General features: G+C 32.0%; 1 pseudogene; it reads left to right on the forward strand.

Moving 5' to 3' along the window:
* Nucleotides 1–15,542: 15,542 nt before the first annotated feature.
* On the forward strand, nucleotides 15,543–17,998 carry LOC122794716 (annotated as a pseudogene).
* Nucleotides 17,999–18,110: the final 112 nt, after the last annotated feature.

Raw genomic sequence — 18,110 nt, forward strand, 5'->3', positions numbered from 1 at the left:
AACAGGGTATTGCATTCCACTAACAAATCCTTCTTAAATATATCCAAACCTAACAATGCAGCTGGAGTTTCACTGTACTCAAACTGCATAGCCAAAACTTGGAATTCCCTGCCATTAAATATCAGAACAACTACTAACACTTCCATCTTTAAAACCCTCTCAAATCACACCTATCAGTATTCATGGACCTGCTCCTGCACAAACCCTGGTTAGGAAATAGATGTCTTAAGGCAGCTAAAAGAATGCAAACTCTTATTTTTGTATTTAAATAGTATACCCTACTAAGCATTTGTATACTTAACTTGCTAGTTTTTTTTTACCTTCAGTTACAGTACTGCTATTATTTATATTCCTACCTAGACTATCTGATTGTATTAGTGAAATGTATTTTTCATTTTGTGCTTGTATCTGAGATTGAATTAACTTTTGTATATGTATGTTGTATACATATCATACTGTTATTTACAAATGTGGAGCTTTTCTCCCTGGGTCTCCACTGAAAAAGAACATTTTGTCCAGTCAGTTTCCCGGTAAACAAATGTAAAATAAATACATTTTCCCTTGTTATTATAGATAACTTCATGAAATAAGATCCACAGTCACCTTTACTACATGAATCAAATTAGATAAAATAAACAAATCCACACTGATTTTCAAAGTAACATATGCAGTTTGGAACAGTATACAATTTGGGCTCACATATTTTGATTGGGACTTAGAACATTTTAGTTTTAACAGATGTTATTGTTTACCAGGGTTGGTTTGTTTTTGCTATTCCTTGAGAAGGCCATTTGCATCAGTGGGGTTTGACATTACTTTAATTTATGCATTTATTTCATTTTGATAACTGGGTAAGTAGGCTGACTGACAGGCCTTTTTCAACTACAACCTAGGGCAAACAATAAACAGTAAAGTTGACTTAGGATATAAACATTTTATAATATTGTAATATAATTGTCATTACAGATAAAAATCACAATAACAGAGTGGTATATGAGTCATGTATACAGCATAGACAGTATGTTACTTGCAATATTTACAACTTTAGGTGCAATGTTTATGGATTTTTTTTTTTATTTTTCAGATACATTTGAATGAATTCCATAGTATTTATACATAACATCTTAAATAACTATGCACACTATTTATATTAGCCTGACACTATAACAGATCTTAATATATACAGTTACTTTATAAGTATGTCCAATCCATTATCAGACCGATCAATTATTGTATAGTGTCAATCAACAAAAAGACTTTTCCCCAAGGGTTGTTGATAAATGGCTTTGGATAAATTCTTAGTTCTTTAATTTTAATTTTCAATAATGCTGTGGTCTTCAGTAGGCTGTAGAAGTCTTCCAAAGTTGATATTGTGTTTGTATTCCATCTTCTTGTTATACACTTCCTTGAAATTGTAAGAATAGACCATACTAGATAAATGTTTGACCTATTCAAATGGGGACCTTCATTCACATTTAATAATACAAGAGCTTTAGTTAAATAAAATGATTTGTTAAATAAAGCTTGTAGAAAAATATTAATACCATTCCAAAATGGCTTAATTTTAACACCATCAAAGAAAATGTGGTTCCAGTCTGCATTGTGTACTTGCTCACATCTCCAACATATTCCTTTTATGGAAGAACTAATTTTACTGATTCTGTCTGGAGTTAAGAATGCTCTGTCCAAGCATTTCAAATTAAAAACTTTCCAGTATTGTGTAAAGGATGTATATTTTATCGATAATAAGATATTTGTTTTACTACCTTCAGCTACCTGCATTGAGTGTCCTTTTGTTATATATTTCCAATATGAGGTTTTGGGTATTGTTTTATAGTTTATCAATATTTTGTAAAATTTTGAAATACTGTTTCCCATGTCAAAGTCATTATATATGATTTCATATATGTATTTCATAAATTTAGGTATTTCTTTACATGAAGAATTGTTAATTATTCGATTTAAATCTTGCGTGTATGACAGAATACTCTGTAAAGTTAGTCAGTCCTGTTGTGGAATTTTGTATGTTGCTTGTATTACTTGCATATCTAAATCTTTTAGTTCTTTGATACATTGGAGCCAACAAACAAATCCTTTCTGTTTCCAGGAATGAATAATTTCTGTATATATTTTATGTGGAAAGTTCTTTGTGACTATAAATGGTGTTAAAAGATCAAACCAGATTTTAAATCTATATTTGCATTAATAATTTTCCTAAATGAGTCAATGTAATAATTAATCATATGAGTTTTAGTGGGCTTAGTTATGCTACATTGCATAGTAATTATATGTGCCATGGCAAATTGTATTTATCTATTTGAATTTTTTTTTGTAAATCAAATTCATTTATTGATATTACAGTTAGTAATTCTTTCCAATTTGCAGAGTAATTTGGACTTATCCAGTCTGAGATTGTTTTAGATATTGATGCTTTTATATACGTTTCTCTATCAGGAAAGTTTAATCCTCCCTGTTTCCATGGTCTGATATGATGTATTCAAGCTATTCTGTTTCTTTGGGGAACCCATGCAAATTTTATTAGGCATGAATTTATTTCTTTAAGTATATTCCTTTCTGGCAACATTTGTATTGCCAAGGCTATATATAGGATCTCGGGTAGTAAAACCATTTTTATTAACTGTAGTCTATCTTCATATGTTAATATTATATTATTTGTTCCATTTTTCCACAGAAATTTTAATTCTATTGATGATATTATTGTAGTTTTTTGAGACCAATTCATTATTATCCTTGCATAACTCAATTCCTAGATATTTTAAGGTAGCTTCTTTTTTCCCTATGATGTGATTCCCCCTGTTCTTTTTTTTTTTTTTTTAAATAACATTTTTGATTTTGATTTACTGAAATGGAGTCCTGAAGTCATGTGAAATTTGTCAATTAATATATCTAATTCTTCTAATGTCTCTTTTGTATTAAATAATGCTAGTAATATGTCATCAGCAAATAGCAGTACTTTAGTATTGTATAGTTCATAAACATGTATTCCTTTTATTTTTATATTGTTACGAATTGAATCTGCCAATATTTCAATAGCCAGAGCAAATAGGATCGGTGACATGGGACATCCTTGTTTAGTGCCTTTTGTTATATGTATAGATTCAGATGTAAAAGGACCTAACTTGACATATGCTAAAATATTTGTATATATATATTGTTTAGGAGATGAACAAAGGATGCAGGAAATTTAAATAGCATTAGGATTTTGAATAAATAGTCCCAATTTAGAGAAACAAAGGCTTTCCCTATATCTAAGCTAGTTATGAGTGTTTCTTTATTTTCTTTATTAACATAATCTATAAAATTTTAAAATACCCTAGCTTTGAAAGACTGCTAGTATGTTTTTGTTTTTTTTAGTTTTGACCACCCCCAATTTTTATACATCTTGAATTTGTTTGTTTTTATTTATGTAAATTTACTTCATATCTATACTTATGTTGTTTTATTTGAGGTTTTGCTTCCAAATATGCAATTCCATGTTGTTTTATGAAATTGCAATATTTTTAGTTTAAGTTTAACATCAACAACTTTAGTGTTTAGTTTAATAAGTAAACTGAATGAAATGCCTTGACTTGGTATAGTTTTTTGTTACAGCTATTAGGCATAGCTTCTCTTAACAGTGTCTTTGCTATTTTTCAAGTGTTGCTTGCATGGACAGGTCCCTCAGATGAGAGAATGTATTTATTTAATTATTTTTGCTTGTTCTGGTCATAGTGTAGGTGAATGATAAAGATCCCATGGCACTCATTAATAAATATACACAACTGCCCCTGTACCCAAGCCATGGGATTATACGCCTCACAAATGCTCACAAATATTAAGAAATCTGACCTAGAAAAACTCAAAATTTGCTATGATAAAATTGCAAAAAATTGCTACAGAATCAAATTTCAGATCCCATCATTGTTTGGCTTTAAAACAACTATCTTGACTCAAACTACCAAATCTAATTGCTTATAATCAACTCACCTTCGCCCATCAAATACTAAATTTATTTATTTTACATTTGTTGACCGGGATTGTCTGACTGAGCTGAAGAGCCCTTTTTCAGCGGAGGCCCGGGGAGAAAAGCTCCAACATATTATACAATTTTCATTATAAATTAGCATTAAACAGCAATGTTACAGAATTATTTCAAGGCATTAAGTAGCAATACAATGTTATACAGTGTCAATAATCAGGAGTATAGCATAACTATTTCAAGATGTATAAAAATAAATATATCATTAATGAGTATAGTTTTGGGGGTAAGTGGTTACAAAAAAACAGTTTTATCATGATGTAGTTGCATGAAGGCAAGACAATTACAATAGAATGTTTCTCTGGGGCAATTTGCTTAATAGATTTTACAAGACAGTAGAAAGAGTAGTCAAGGAAGATTAGGGAGAGCTAGTGAGAAGAGTGAGTTAAGGGCAGAAAGTAGGTTAAGGTATGAAAAGTAGGGATGTTAAGGAGTGAGAGTGCAATGGCAGGACCAGTGACTTTTAAAGTGCTCTTTGGTGGCTGTCTTAAATTGTTTAGGATGTGTAAAGGTCCTGATTTCTAGTGGGAGAATAGTAGGGCGATAGCTGTACATGTTGTGTCCAAATTTAGACTTGGGTTTGTAGATTTGTAGTAGGTCTTGGTTAGAGCTTCGGAGAGTTCTGGAGGAAGAATAATGGGAGATGCGAGGGGATAGTGATGGACAGTAGGAAGGCTGGTATAGGATAGAATGGATGATCTGGAGCTGAGAGAGAAGAAGCTGGTGGGGTAATTCAAGCCAGTTTAAGTGTTTTAGAGAGAGACAGTGATGGGATTTGTAGGTTTGTTGTGCAGCCAGATCAGACAGAAAAAATATTAGCACTTCCAAATCTACTACACTACTCCAATAACAGGGTATTGCATTCCACTAACAAATCCTTCTTAAATATATCCAAACCTAACAATGCAGCTGGAGTTTCACTGTACTCAAACTGCATAGCCAAAACTTGGAATTCCCTGCCATTAAATATCAGAACAACTACTAACACTTCCATCTTTAAAAACCCTCTCAAATCACACCTATCAGTATTCATGGACCTGCTCCTGCACAAACCCTGGTTAGGAAATAGATGTCTTAAGGCAGCTAAAAGAATGCAAACTCTTATTTTTGTATTTAAATAGTATACCCTACTAAGCATTTGTATACTTAACTTGCTAGTTTTTTTTTACCTTCAGTTACAGTACTGCTATTATTTATATTCCTACCTAGACTATCTGATTGTATTAGTGAAATGTATTTTTCATTTTGTGCTTGTATCTGAGATTGAATTAACTTTTGTATATGTATGTTGTATACATATCATACTGTTATTTACAAATGTGGAGCTTTTCTCCCTGGGTCTCCACTGAAAAAGAACATTTTGTCCAGTCAGTTTCCCGGTAAACAAATGTAAAATAAATACATTTCCCTTGTTATTATAGATAACTTCATGAAATAAGATCCACAGTCACCTTTACTACATGAATCAAATTAGATAAAATAAACAAATCCACACTGATTTTCAAAGTAACATATGCAGTTTGGAACAGTATACAATTTGGGCTCACATATTTTGATTGGGACTTAGAACATTTTAGTTTTAACAGATGTTATTGTTTACCAGGGTTGGTTTGTTTTTGCTATTCCTTGAGAAGGCCATTTGCATCAGTGGGGTTTGACATTACTTTAATTTATGCATTTATTTCATTTTGATAACTGGGTAAGTAGGCTGACTGACAGGCCTTTTTCAACTACAACCTAGGGCAAACAATAAACAGTAAAGTTGACTTAGGATATAAACATTTTATAATATTGTAATATAATTGTCATTACAGATAAAAATCACAATAACAGAGTGGTATATGAGTCATGTATACAGCATAGACAGTATGTTACTTGCAATATTTACAACTTTAGGTGCAGTGTTTATGGATTTTTTTATTTTTCAGATACATTTGAATGAATTCCATAGTATTTATACATAACATCTTAAATAACTATGCACACTATTTATATTAGCCTGACACTATAACAGATCTTAATATATACAGTTACTTTATAAGTATGTCCAATCCATTATCAGACCGATCAATTATTGTATAGTGTCAATCAACAAAAAGACTTTTCCCCAAGGGTTGTTGATAAATGGCTTTGGATAAATTCTTAGTTCTTTAATTTTAATTTTCAATAATGCTGTGGTCTTCAGTAGGCTGTAGAAGTCTTCCAAAGTTGATATTGTGTTTGTATTCCATCTTCTTGTTATACACTTCCTTGAAATTGTAAGAATAGACCATACTAGATAAATGTTTGACCTATTCAAATGGGGACCTTCATTCACATTTAATAATACAAGAGCTTTAGTTAAATAAAATGATTTGTTAAATAAAGCTTGTAGAAAAATATTAATACCATTCCAAAATGGCTTAATTTTAACACCATCAAAGAAAATGTGGTTCCAGTCTGCATTGTGTACTTGCTCACATCTCCAACATATTCCTTTTATGGAAGAACTAATTTTACTGATTCTGTCTGAGTTAAGAATGCTCTGTCCAAGCATTTCAAATTAAAAACTTTCCAGTATTGTGTAAAGGATGTATATTTTATCGATAATAAGATATTTGTTTTACTACCTTCAGCTACCTGCATTGAGTGTCCTTTTGTTATATATTTCCAATATGAGGTTTTGGGTATTGTTTTATAGTTTATCAATATTTTGTAAAATTTTGAAATACTGTTTCCCATGTCAAAGTCATTATATATGATTTCATATATGTATTTCATAAATTTAGGTATTTCTTTACATGAAGAATTGTTAATTATTCGATTTAAATCTTGCGTGTATGACAGAATACTCTGTAAAGTTAGTCAGTCCTGTTGTGGAATTTTGTATGTTGCTTGTATTACTTGCATATCTAAATCTTTTAGTTCTTTGATACATTGGAGCCAACAAACAAATCCTTTCTGTTTCCAGGAATGAATAATTTCTGTATATATTTTATGTGGAAAGTTCTTTGTGACTATAAATGGTGTTAAAAGATCAAACCAGATTTTTAAATCTATATTTGCATTAATAATTTTCCTAAATGAGTCAATGTAATAATTAATCATATGAGTTTTAGTGGGCTTAGTTATGCTACATTGCATAGTAATTATATGTGCCATGGCAAATTGTATTTATCTATTTGAATTTTTTTTTGTAAATCAAATTCATTTATTGATATTACAGTTAGTAATTCTTTCCAATTTGCAGAGTAATTTGGACTTATCCAGTCTGAGATTGTTTTAGATATTGATGCTTTTATATACGTTTCTCTATCAGGAAAGTTTAATCCTCCCTGTTTCCATGGTCTGATATGATGTATTCAAGCTATTCTGTTTCTTTGGGGAACCCATGCAAATTTTATTAGGCATGAATTTATTTCTTTAAGTATATTCCTTTCTGGCAACATTTGTATTGCCAAGGCTATATATAGGATCTCGGGTAGTAAAACCATTTTTATTAACTGTAGTCTATCTTCATATGTTAATATTATATTATTTGTTCCATTTTTCCACAGAAATTTTAATTCTATTGATGATATTATTGTAGTTTTTTGAGACCAATTCATTATTATCCTTGCATAACTCAATTCCTAGATATTTTAAGGTAGCTTCTTTTTCCCTATGATGTGATTCCCCCTGTTCTTTTTTTTTTTTTTTTAAATAACATTTTTGATTTTGATTTACTGAAATGGAGTCCTGAAGTCATGTGAAATTTGTCAATTAATATATCTAATTCTTCTAATGTCTCTTTTGTATTAAATAATGCTAGTAATATGTCATCAGCAAATAGCAGTACTTTAGTATTGTATAGTTCATAAACATGTATTCCTTTTATTTTTATATTGTTACGAATTGAATCTGCCAATATTTCAATAGCCAGAGCAAATAGGATCGGTGACATGGGACATCCTTGTTTAGTGCCTTTTGTTATATGTATAGATTCAGATGTAAAAGGACCTAACTTGACATATGCTAAAATATTTGTATATATATATTGTTTAGGAGATGAACAAAGGATGCAGGAAATTTAAATAGCATTAGGATTTTGAATAAATAGTCCCAATTTAGAGAAACAAAGGCTTTCCCTATATCTAAGCTAGTTATGAGTGTTTCTTTATTTTCTTTATTAACATAATCTATAAAAGAAATTATCCTTTTAATATTGTCATGCATGTGTTTATGATATATAAATCCAGTTTGATCATTATTTATTGTTTATTTATTGTTTTGGGTAGTGGTATTTTCAATCTGTTAGTATACAGTAGTTAGTATAGTTAGTTAATATTACCATAAATATCTTATATTCATTATTTAATAATGATATAGGTCTATATGAGGTACAGAGGTTTGGGGATTTGTTTTCCTTTAGGATTGGTGTGATTAAGGAATATCTCCGATAGGGTGGTATTAAAGCTTGTGACTGAATTTCTAATAGAGTTTATGGAAGAGGGATAATATCTTTGAAGGAAAAAGTTTATATATTTCCATAATTATGCCATCTATACCTGGAGATTTATTATTTGTACCCTCTTTTTTTGTATCTGTAATTTCTTTGTAGGATATGGGTGCTTGCATATATAGTTTTAATTTTTCTGGTATGTTTTTTATATTAGAACATTTTTCATCTAGATTTAATTGATTGATATGTATATTTTCTTTTTGAAATGTTCCATATAGTGATTTCTATAGGCATCAAGAACGTCACCTATATCCGATACATTTTCTCTTTCTTTTCATATAAGATATTTTAATGTTATTAGTTTTTGATTGTATTTTGATTCTTGTGGATGAATTATGTAGATATTTGGGAGAAGTGGCCAAGGTATTAATTTTTAGTCCTTACTGAGTTTTATTCTGCATGTGTTAGAATTTTGTTGTATTTATTGTTTATTACTTCTACTTTCTTTTTCATCTCCAAATGATTTTGATTTTTTTCAGTTTTTACAGACAAAAGTTTGGATTGTAGAAAATTCAGAATCCCATTCTCTGATTTTTTTTTATACCAAGTTAGAGTTTTAGCATACATGTAATCTTTTAATGAATCCCATATCCTTATTTTATTTATCTCTGTGGTGTAATTACTATCTAAGAAGAACTGTAATTCAGATAATAACCAGGGTTTGAACTCTTTAATTTTAGTTATATATGCTGGAATTCTGGAGTTAAAGATTAATGGTTTGTACCCATTTTGAAGTTTTAGTATCAATGAATTGTGGTCTGAAAAGGGGCAGTGAGTGATTGAGAAATTAATGATTTTAGAGTGTAAATCATGGGCAGCAAATATTTTATGTATTCTAGTTTGGGTACCAAATCTGTGATCTTGATGGGAAAACAACAAAGATTTATCTTCTTTAAATCTGAAAGTATCTGTAAGATGAAATGATTCAACCCACTTGTTTAAAGCATTTGGTACAGCAAATCCATGCAGTGATTTTTTATTTGTAGTTTCAGAAATATCAAATATGCAGTTAAAATCTCCTCCTAATATTAAGTTGCCTTTATAATTATTGGAAATGAAATCCAAGTGTTTTTTAACAGTTCCTGCTCCAATGTCTGGGAACCAGTATAGATTGGCTAGGGTCCATATTCTATTATTATGTTTAACTATTACTAATGCCATAAGGCCTTCTTTATCTTCATACTTATAAATGATTTCTGGGTTAATCACATTTGTTTTCCATAAAATTGTTACCTGTTTTGTCTTTCTCTTATAAGTGGATTGCACCAATATCGTATATTCCTTAGGATTCCATTTGTAATTGTCATTTGTTTTGAAATGAGTTTCTTGAAGGAAGACAATTTGTGCTTTGTTCAGTTTTAAATATTTCAGTAGATTTGATCTCTTGCTAGGATTGTTTAAGCCATTGGTATTTAAAGATACTAACGTTAAATCCATCTTAGGTTATTTAGACTAAGTATTATTTGTTTTATTGTGACGTTTTCCTCTGATAACTATAAAGTATATGTTTCAGCTTTTAAAAGAAATTATCAGTTTTATACTTTGAGTGTTTACCAATAAAGTAATGTTTTGGTCAGGGATACAGGCCGTGATAGTGCAGCGGTTAGCATTGTCACCTCACAGCAAGTGGTTCTTCCATTCGATTCGCGGGTGGAGCTCCTTCTGTGTAGAGTCTGTATGTCCTCCCCACGGTCGACTGACATTTAAAGACATGCAGGTAGGTGCGTCCATGAATGGGTGGACCTTCTTTGTCCTGTTCCACCGTAAAAATCCACTGCCAATCATTAGCGGACCGGAGTTCCGTTGTGGCAATATCTAACTGGGAAAAGCAGAAAGAAGACTAAAAATGTTTTTGTGAAATAAATTTAAATTAATAAATGTTAACAAAACTAAGATCCGCACTAGCCATGGAATGAAAATCATTCCTAATCTGATGGATAAACCTAAGTCCATCAGATTATCACTCATAACTTGACAATCCAGAACATCTGAGCTCCATAAATTGAATTATCATATGGAGGATATTTGCAATAGGAATAAGCAATATTTATATTATTTTGAACACTTATAGTACTATTGTAGATTAGACAGAATTTTAATACAATATAAATGTCTGCTGATTGTATAATCAATTAATATTTACATGAAAGATAGATGGCAAGCAATTCAATCATAGTAAAGTAGGATGTATCATATATAAAACCTCAGTAAAAGATTATAGCACACAGTTATTTAACATATTTACCCTTATTGATGAAGTATTTCAAAACGTATTACTTAATATAAATAGATGGTAATAATTTTTATACCTAATGTTTATGATACAATGTATTTTACTGGATATATCAGAAGTTGTATTTCATTGTTTGCCAACATTTAAGTAATCACTTTGTGTGTTTGTTGCTAACTTACTTAAAGCATTAAGTTTGTTTTATGTGAACATTGATGAAAGTTAGTGCATTTTAATTATCAGTGCATCCCTCTTCCTCCCATTTCCTACACATAAGGATTTTCATATCTGTCATTTCTTATTATAAAATGAGTGAAATTATAGGTTAAAAACAACAAATTCACTTATTGTAATTAATGATTACAAGTTTCCTTTCTATATTCATAAATTGCCATTTTATGGCATATACTGAAAGTTTTTAGATTTAAATGGCAACATTCTATTTTACATAATCAGCAAAGGGTAAACTGAGTGATTATTGTCAATGTAATACTAGTTGTTCAAAATGTGATTGTTAAATTCTGCGACATTCCTAGTTCAGGCTTCTAGTGTTTCCCTTGAACAACTTTGTCAGTTTGATGTCATGTATAAAACATTAGTTACCTTGGTAACAGCTTAAGTATTGTGTATGATCAAGATGTATTATAAAACCACAATTCAAGTTAAAGCAATTATATGACCTGTTATGCACATTTACTTATATGAGAAAATCATTATGCTTCCCCTTGATATTCAATATAGTCTATGCCATTTATAACAAGTTAAAACAGTAGTGTTATTATACACAAGCCCATGTTATTAAATCCTGAGCGTCTATTATCAATTTAATACTATTTGTTCGCAATATGATCATTACATTCTATGACATTTCAAGTTCAGGCTTCTATTGTTTCTCTTGAGCAACTTTGTCAGTTTGATGTCATGTATAAAACATTAGTTACCTTGGTAACTGCTTAAGTATTACATATATGGTCAAGATGGGTTACAAAAACTACAATTTAAGTTAAAGAAATTACATGACTTGATATGCATATTTACTTATATAAGAAAGTCATCATGATTTGATGTTCAATGTAGTGTATGTCATTTATGACAAGTTAAGACAGAAGTGTTCTTATACACAAGCCCATATTATTAAATCCTGTTTTTAATATCTAAATTCAGCAGACTGCTTCATCTTATATGACAATTATATATTTTATGTCTAGATTTACTAAAATCATACATTACATAACTATTGTGTGTTTTTTTTTTTTTTTTTTTGGCTGTTGCTTAGTTATTTGAGAGACCACAAGCTATAATGCTTATTCTTATTATTAGCTCCTTCCAAGCATGTTTATACAATCCATAGACTTTAAATTATGAGACCCTTCTAGTTTCTTATTTGTTATAAGTATATTTCCATCCTTACATACACACATATCAGTACTTCAAGCAAGGGCAACAATGCCAATCCAATTTTGCCAGAATACCATTTGCTAGTTCATGTGGTGTGTTTCCAGGTTGTTCTTAAAATATCCAAACCAATCTTTGTCCTGTTCCATTTTACCAGCCTGTTCCATGCAGTGGCCACTCAGCCAGTGAACCACTCAACACACCTTCCATTCCCATAGATATTTCCATGAAGGAAATCTGATGACTCTCTAGCACTTCCCGGCAACCCCAAACACCCCTAGAATCAGCTATCCCCATATGCCCAATACGTTCATGCAAGATCACCTCCCAAACCACTACAAAGGGTACTGTACAAGACCAAGTGCTCTTACTCTTTCACAATAACTCAAGACTTCCACTCTTATGTAAGTCCTTAATGTATTTGGACCAAAATACATTTTAAATATAAAATTGTGCTTATTATTTATTTATTTATTTATTTTTATCAAGCATCAACTTAATGACCTAAAGGAAGTGTTAGGAGACCATCAATATGTATACATGTGGTTTAAAACAGCCTATATATATATATATATATATATATATATATATATATATATATATATGTGTGTGTGTGTGTGCAAAAATTTTTTTTTTTAAACCAAAAACTTTATTGCCGAGAATCATCTCAGAGGCTCCTCAGAGCCGTTAAGCATTATCGTCATTCTGTCTCTGTTACCATAGCAACCTGGGAGTGTCTGTTTCTGTTTGCGTGTCTTTGTACTGCATACCAGAGGCTCGTGATGCACCCAAAGAAAAGCTTCACTTCACTGCAACTTCAAACCTAAATTCCCTCCCTTTCAGAGAGGCAGCAGCATGGAAAAGAACGGAGTGCAAACAGATAAAAAAATAAACTCAACAAGTTGCCACAATAAGAGATAACACATTCTTCCAGCCTTCCCACCTCTCACTCAGCAGATGTATAAACAAACTATTCTCTGCCAAAATATCCCAAGTCGCAGTTTTATCCACCTCCTTCCCCACATCCAGGCTAAAACATCAAATGTCTCTTTCTAATACTCAAGCATCAGTAAACCTCAATCAGAAGCCGCAACCCACAGCTTCCCAGAGATGAAAACCGCAACATACAACAGTTGCCAGACACAGCTGCATCCACATACACCATGTCAGGCTTAATCAAACAGCACTCGAAGCTATGATACTTGCCATAATTGATATTAATTATGTTTAGACAGAATAATAATGACATTTGTACTAGCTGCCAGACACAGCTGCATCCAAGCACACCATATCAAAATTGATCAAACAGCACTCGAAGCTATGATACCTGCCATAATTGATATTAACTATGATTAGACAGAATAATAATGACATTTGTACTAGCTGCCAGACAGAGCTGCTTCCACGCACACCATATCAAGATTAAACAAACAGCACTCAAAGCTATGATACTTTGCCATAATTGATATTAATTATGTTTAGACAGAATAATAATGACATTTGTACTAGCTGCCAGACACAGCTGCATCCAAGCACACCATATCAAAATTGATGAAACAGCACTCAAAACTATGATACCTGCCATAATTGATATTAACTATGATTAGACAGAATAATAATGACATTTGTACTAGCTGCCAGACAGAGCTGCTTCCATGCACACCATATCAAGATTGAACAAACAGCACTCAAAGCCATGATACCTGCCATAATTGATATTAACTGTATTCAAACAGAATAATGATGGCATGTGTACTAAGAGCTTGCTACTATTATTTCACCAGGATATACATGGCATTGCTAAATCATACTTTAACTGAAGAAGACATTAGTCTCCATGACAGCATTTCTTTTTCAAAACGCTCTACTGTTACTGCTATTATATATGATGTTAATTTCTTACATTTGAGTCTGAACTCTAATAAATGGTACCTTGGTGAATCACAATTAATTACTTAAATTATTATAAGTAAAATCAATGAAAAATGAACAAGATAAGTATTCACGAGTTCAAGTAGGAGAATAGAAACTTCTATGTTTGTAGTATATGTTGCTTTGTTTGGCTTACATATAATGTAAATAGTAACCCATCTTGACCTACCTTTGTTTGTGAAGAATTATTGTACTCTTTGAACATTCTGAATAAATCATTATTGTTTCTTAGTTGTTTAAGAAACAGATGACAAGTGATGTACCATATCAGTTGATACTTTGAAAGATGTAATTGCAAGAGTTATTTTTTGGGACAGCTATCTTGGAATCAGTTTTTTGTTTCTTCTTTCTAGCATCAATCCAATGATTTGTTTCTTTTATTCTTTTAAGTGTATGGGCCATCCATTCCATTTCTTCTGGGATAGACACTATGTTGTTGGTTTTGATGAATATAGTAGCTTCTTCTAAGTCATTAAAGGTTTTCATCTCATTGACAAAAATAATTTTTATCTTGGCTGGAAAGGCCAGTTGTGCTTTAATGTTGTTTTGTTTCAACAGTTTTATTATTGGCCAGACTTTTTTCCCTCTGTTCTAGTATTCTGGAAGAATAATGATTGTCAGACCCTATCAGGCTTTGATTGTAATTTAAGGGTGATTTTCTCCAAGCAGATTTTAATATTAGTTCCTTGTCCAGAAATGAAAGAAATTTTATAACTATGGATATAGGTGGAGTATTTGTTGAGTTGGAAGCAGGCTTCCTCAGTGCTCTCTGCACCCTTTCAATTCCAAATGAAAGTCCTTCTTTCAAGTCTAAAAAATCAGGAATCCAGGTAGTTAAGAATGAAATAATGTCTTCTCCTTCAGTGTTTTCAGACAGACCAAAGACTCTTATGCTGTTTCTCCTTTCCCTGTTTTCTAAGTCATCTATTTTGTTAAGCAGCCATGTAGTCTGTTTAAGCAGAAATTCTTTTTGGAATTCTTACTATTTGAGTCTCCCTTCAATGTAATTTAGAGAAGTCTCTATATTTGTTATTTTTGTATGGTGTTGCTGTAATAGTTTCTTAAAAGTATCAGTCTGTTTTTGAGAATTTAATTTGAGGTTTTTTAAGTCATTTTTAAAGCCATCCATCTTCAAATATAGTTCCTGTAAGGTAGATGTCATCAATTGCAGTTCTTTTTCAAAGCAGCATCTGAATGAGAATTCCTTGAGTTGTTCATATTCAGTGACTCAATATATCTCCAAGTTACTTGACAGGATTTTTTTTGTATTTCTCCACCAAAATTGATATTTATGTAGTTTAGCAGTTTATCTATAGATTTCTGACATTTTAAACTTGAAAATAATAAAAATGTCCTATATTATTACACTAGTTTATGGAGCTCTCAAAATTCACTTCTCCGCCCCCCTGTTTATGGAATTTGATGTTAACAGTAATAACAATTTAGGTACATTGTTTACAAAAGTAATGGCGCTATCAGGTGTAAGTCACAGGAAGTACATTAATTACTATCTGTATACAGTAGATTTTGGCATTGAGTGTAAACAGCTGTTTAATCATTTTCCTTGTATCAAGTCCAAGGTGCTCCCTTTAGGATATGTTCTTTTAATTTATACTTAAGCATTGCGAGTGTACTAGGTATCCTGATTTCAGCAGAAAGACAGCAGGTCCAAGTTTGCAGAAGGCTCTTTCACATAAGGTAGTTTAATGACCAACATGCCATCTTAAATTTCTGGAACCGCAGTGGATTCACACTGCGGCTCCCATGGTTTTTGAGCTACCTTATTTCTACAGTTTGATCTTAAATTTCTGTTCTCTAGCATATTAAAGTTCATCCTGATTGTATACAGGCTCTTTCAGATCATTTAGGTACCAAACCCGTACAAGTTTATTTTCATTTGGACTTAAGCAACTGGAAATCACTTAACATCAAACTGGTTTAAAAACTGAGAGCTATTTGAGAACTTAAAATATTAATTGGTCAGGCATTTCAATCAATCTTTTACAGATATTAGCATGAGTCCAAAGCATACTGAACAGTGATGTGCAGGAATTAATTTCAGCAGCAGCTATATTCTAGTTATTGACCAAATGTTCAAGATACAAATAATCTTAATTCAAATAGGGTTGAAGATGAAACATTAAGTGACCATTCACCAGGAGGTTATGAGGGCATGTTTGGTCAACTAACAATAACAATAGGCCAGCGTGTTCCTTTCCTTGTAATTATTTTATATATTATAATATTCCAGACAGACATGATGTGGTTCTTAGCAATATCATTTGAATAGATTACATAGCTCATCTTAAAACTAAAGAGACAACAAAAAATGGCTATGCATATATTTTAAATGGTATATGCAATCTGGACTTTCAGAGAAATACTGAAACCTACTAGAATAAATGTGTAACTGTATAAAACAAAAGTTAAATACTAGACTGAGCAGTTTAATGTAACTAGTTCTACTTCTAAATTCCTCTGAAGTAATGGAAATGTTTTATATGGTAAAATATACAGGTAAAGTGGTTATTGTTCACTCTAGTAAAAACCCTGAACTGGTTTCTAAATTTCTTCATAATTACTTTCCCATGCATGTCATTACATGTAGTCAGTTTCCAGAAAGACTGTAAGTTTTGTTTAGTTAGGACTTCTAGTTTTTCAATCAAATCACCTTGTTTACAGAAGAAGACATCAGGATGGATTAATAAAAACACAAGGTGGGATTCAGAAAGCCTTGTGTTAAGCCACATGGGGATGTTATAGCTAAGAGAAAGTAAATATGGTTGAATGTAATAAATAAATCCAGGAACGCTAGCAGACAGCTTGCTACTCAGTGCCAACTGTTTGCACTTAACACTTAACAGCTGTTTGCAGCTAGAGGCTTAAATCATGGTTCAGAAAAGAAAACATGTATCTAGTCTGCAGTACAGAGCTGAGCAATGGCTCACTGACATTTCAAGGGTTCTATTCATGTACATGGTTAATGGAAAGCATCCACATATTTTATCTGTACCTGCTCTTTGCAGCTACAGTGATTCTCATCCTGTACTTTTGTTACATTTTGTATCACTATTAAAATAACATACCCTGCCACACACCAAGCTTCACTTTCAGCTCATACCCTTGTGACATACATGAAACATCAGGCTGTAACTGAGGGAAGCATACTCGGAAAAGAAGGCTTGAAATGAGCTACCTCACAGCTTCACACAGCATTGGAAGCTTCCTAAGTATTATTCACAGTTGCTCAATCAGTGTGCTGTTTGTGAAGCATTGCTTATAATTCAGCTATGGTGAATATGCTCAGAAAAAGCATCTAACAAACTCTTTTATCCAGCTTCAGAATCCATCCCTCCGTTTCTAACTACTATACAGTTTAATACAGCTGCATCTCACTTCATCAAAACTTATGGCACAGCATAATGGAATGCTAATGAACATTATCAGTTCGAGCTATAAATAGTAATGAGGAATAATAGAGTTTGCTTTGAACTATACAGGGCTAAAGTAAGAAATGTGCGTAATATGCAGGAATCTGCTTGTAGGTCTACTGGTGGACAGGCTCCCTGTAAACAGCTCGCTACAAAGGCTGCCCATAAAAGTGCTCCACCTACTGGCAGTGTAAAGAAGCCTCATCATTATCATCTGGGCACTGTTGCTCTCAGAAAAATCTGGCACTATCAGAAATCTACCGAGGTTACTTATTCGTAAGCTTCCTTTCCAGTGGCTTGTTCGAGAAATTACCCAAGATTTCAAGACAGATCTTTGTTTCCAGAGTTCTGCTGTCATGGCCTTGCAGGAAGCAAGCGAGGCTTATCTTGTAGGTCTCTTTGAAGATAATAACCTGTGTGCCATTCACACTAAGAGGGTAACTATCATGCCCAAAGACATTCAGCTTGCATGGCGCATTCGAGGAGAATGAGTTTAAATTCTACAACACCAATGGACCCAAAGCGTCTTTTAAAAGCCACATTTTTTCTACAAAGGGTCTTGTCATCTGCTCTATTTGGGGACTTCTCAGTTTTGTATGCTTT

The sequence above is a fragment of the Protopterus annectens genome, chromosome 2.part1 (genome assembly GCF_019279795.1).
Source record: "Protopterus annectens isolate FY-2018-M chromosome 2.part1, PAN1.0, whole genome shotgun sequence".
NCBI classification, from domain to species: domain Eukaryota; kingdom Metazoa; phylum Chordata; order Ceratodontiformes; family Protopteridae; genus Protopterus; species Protopterus annectens.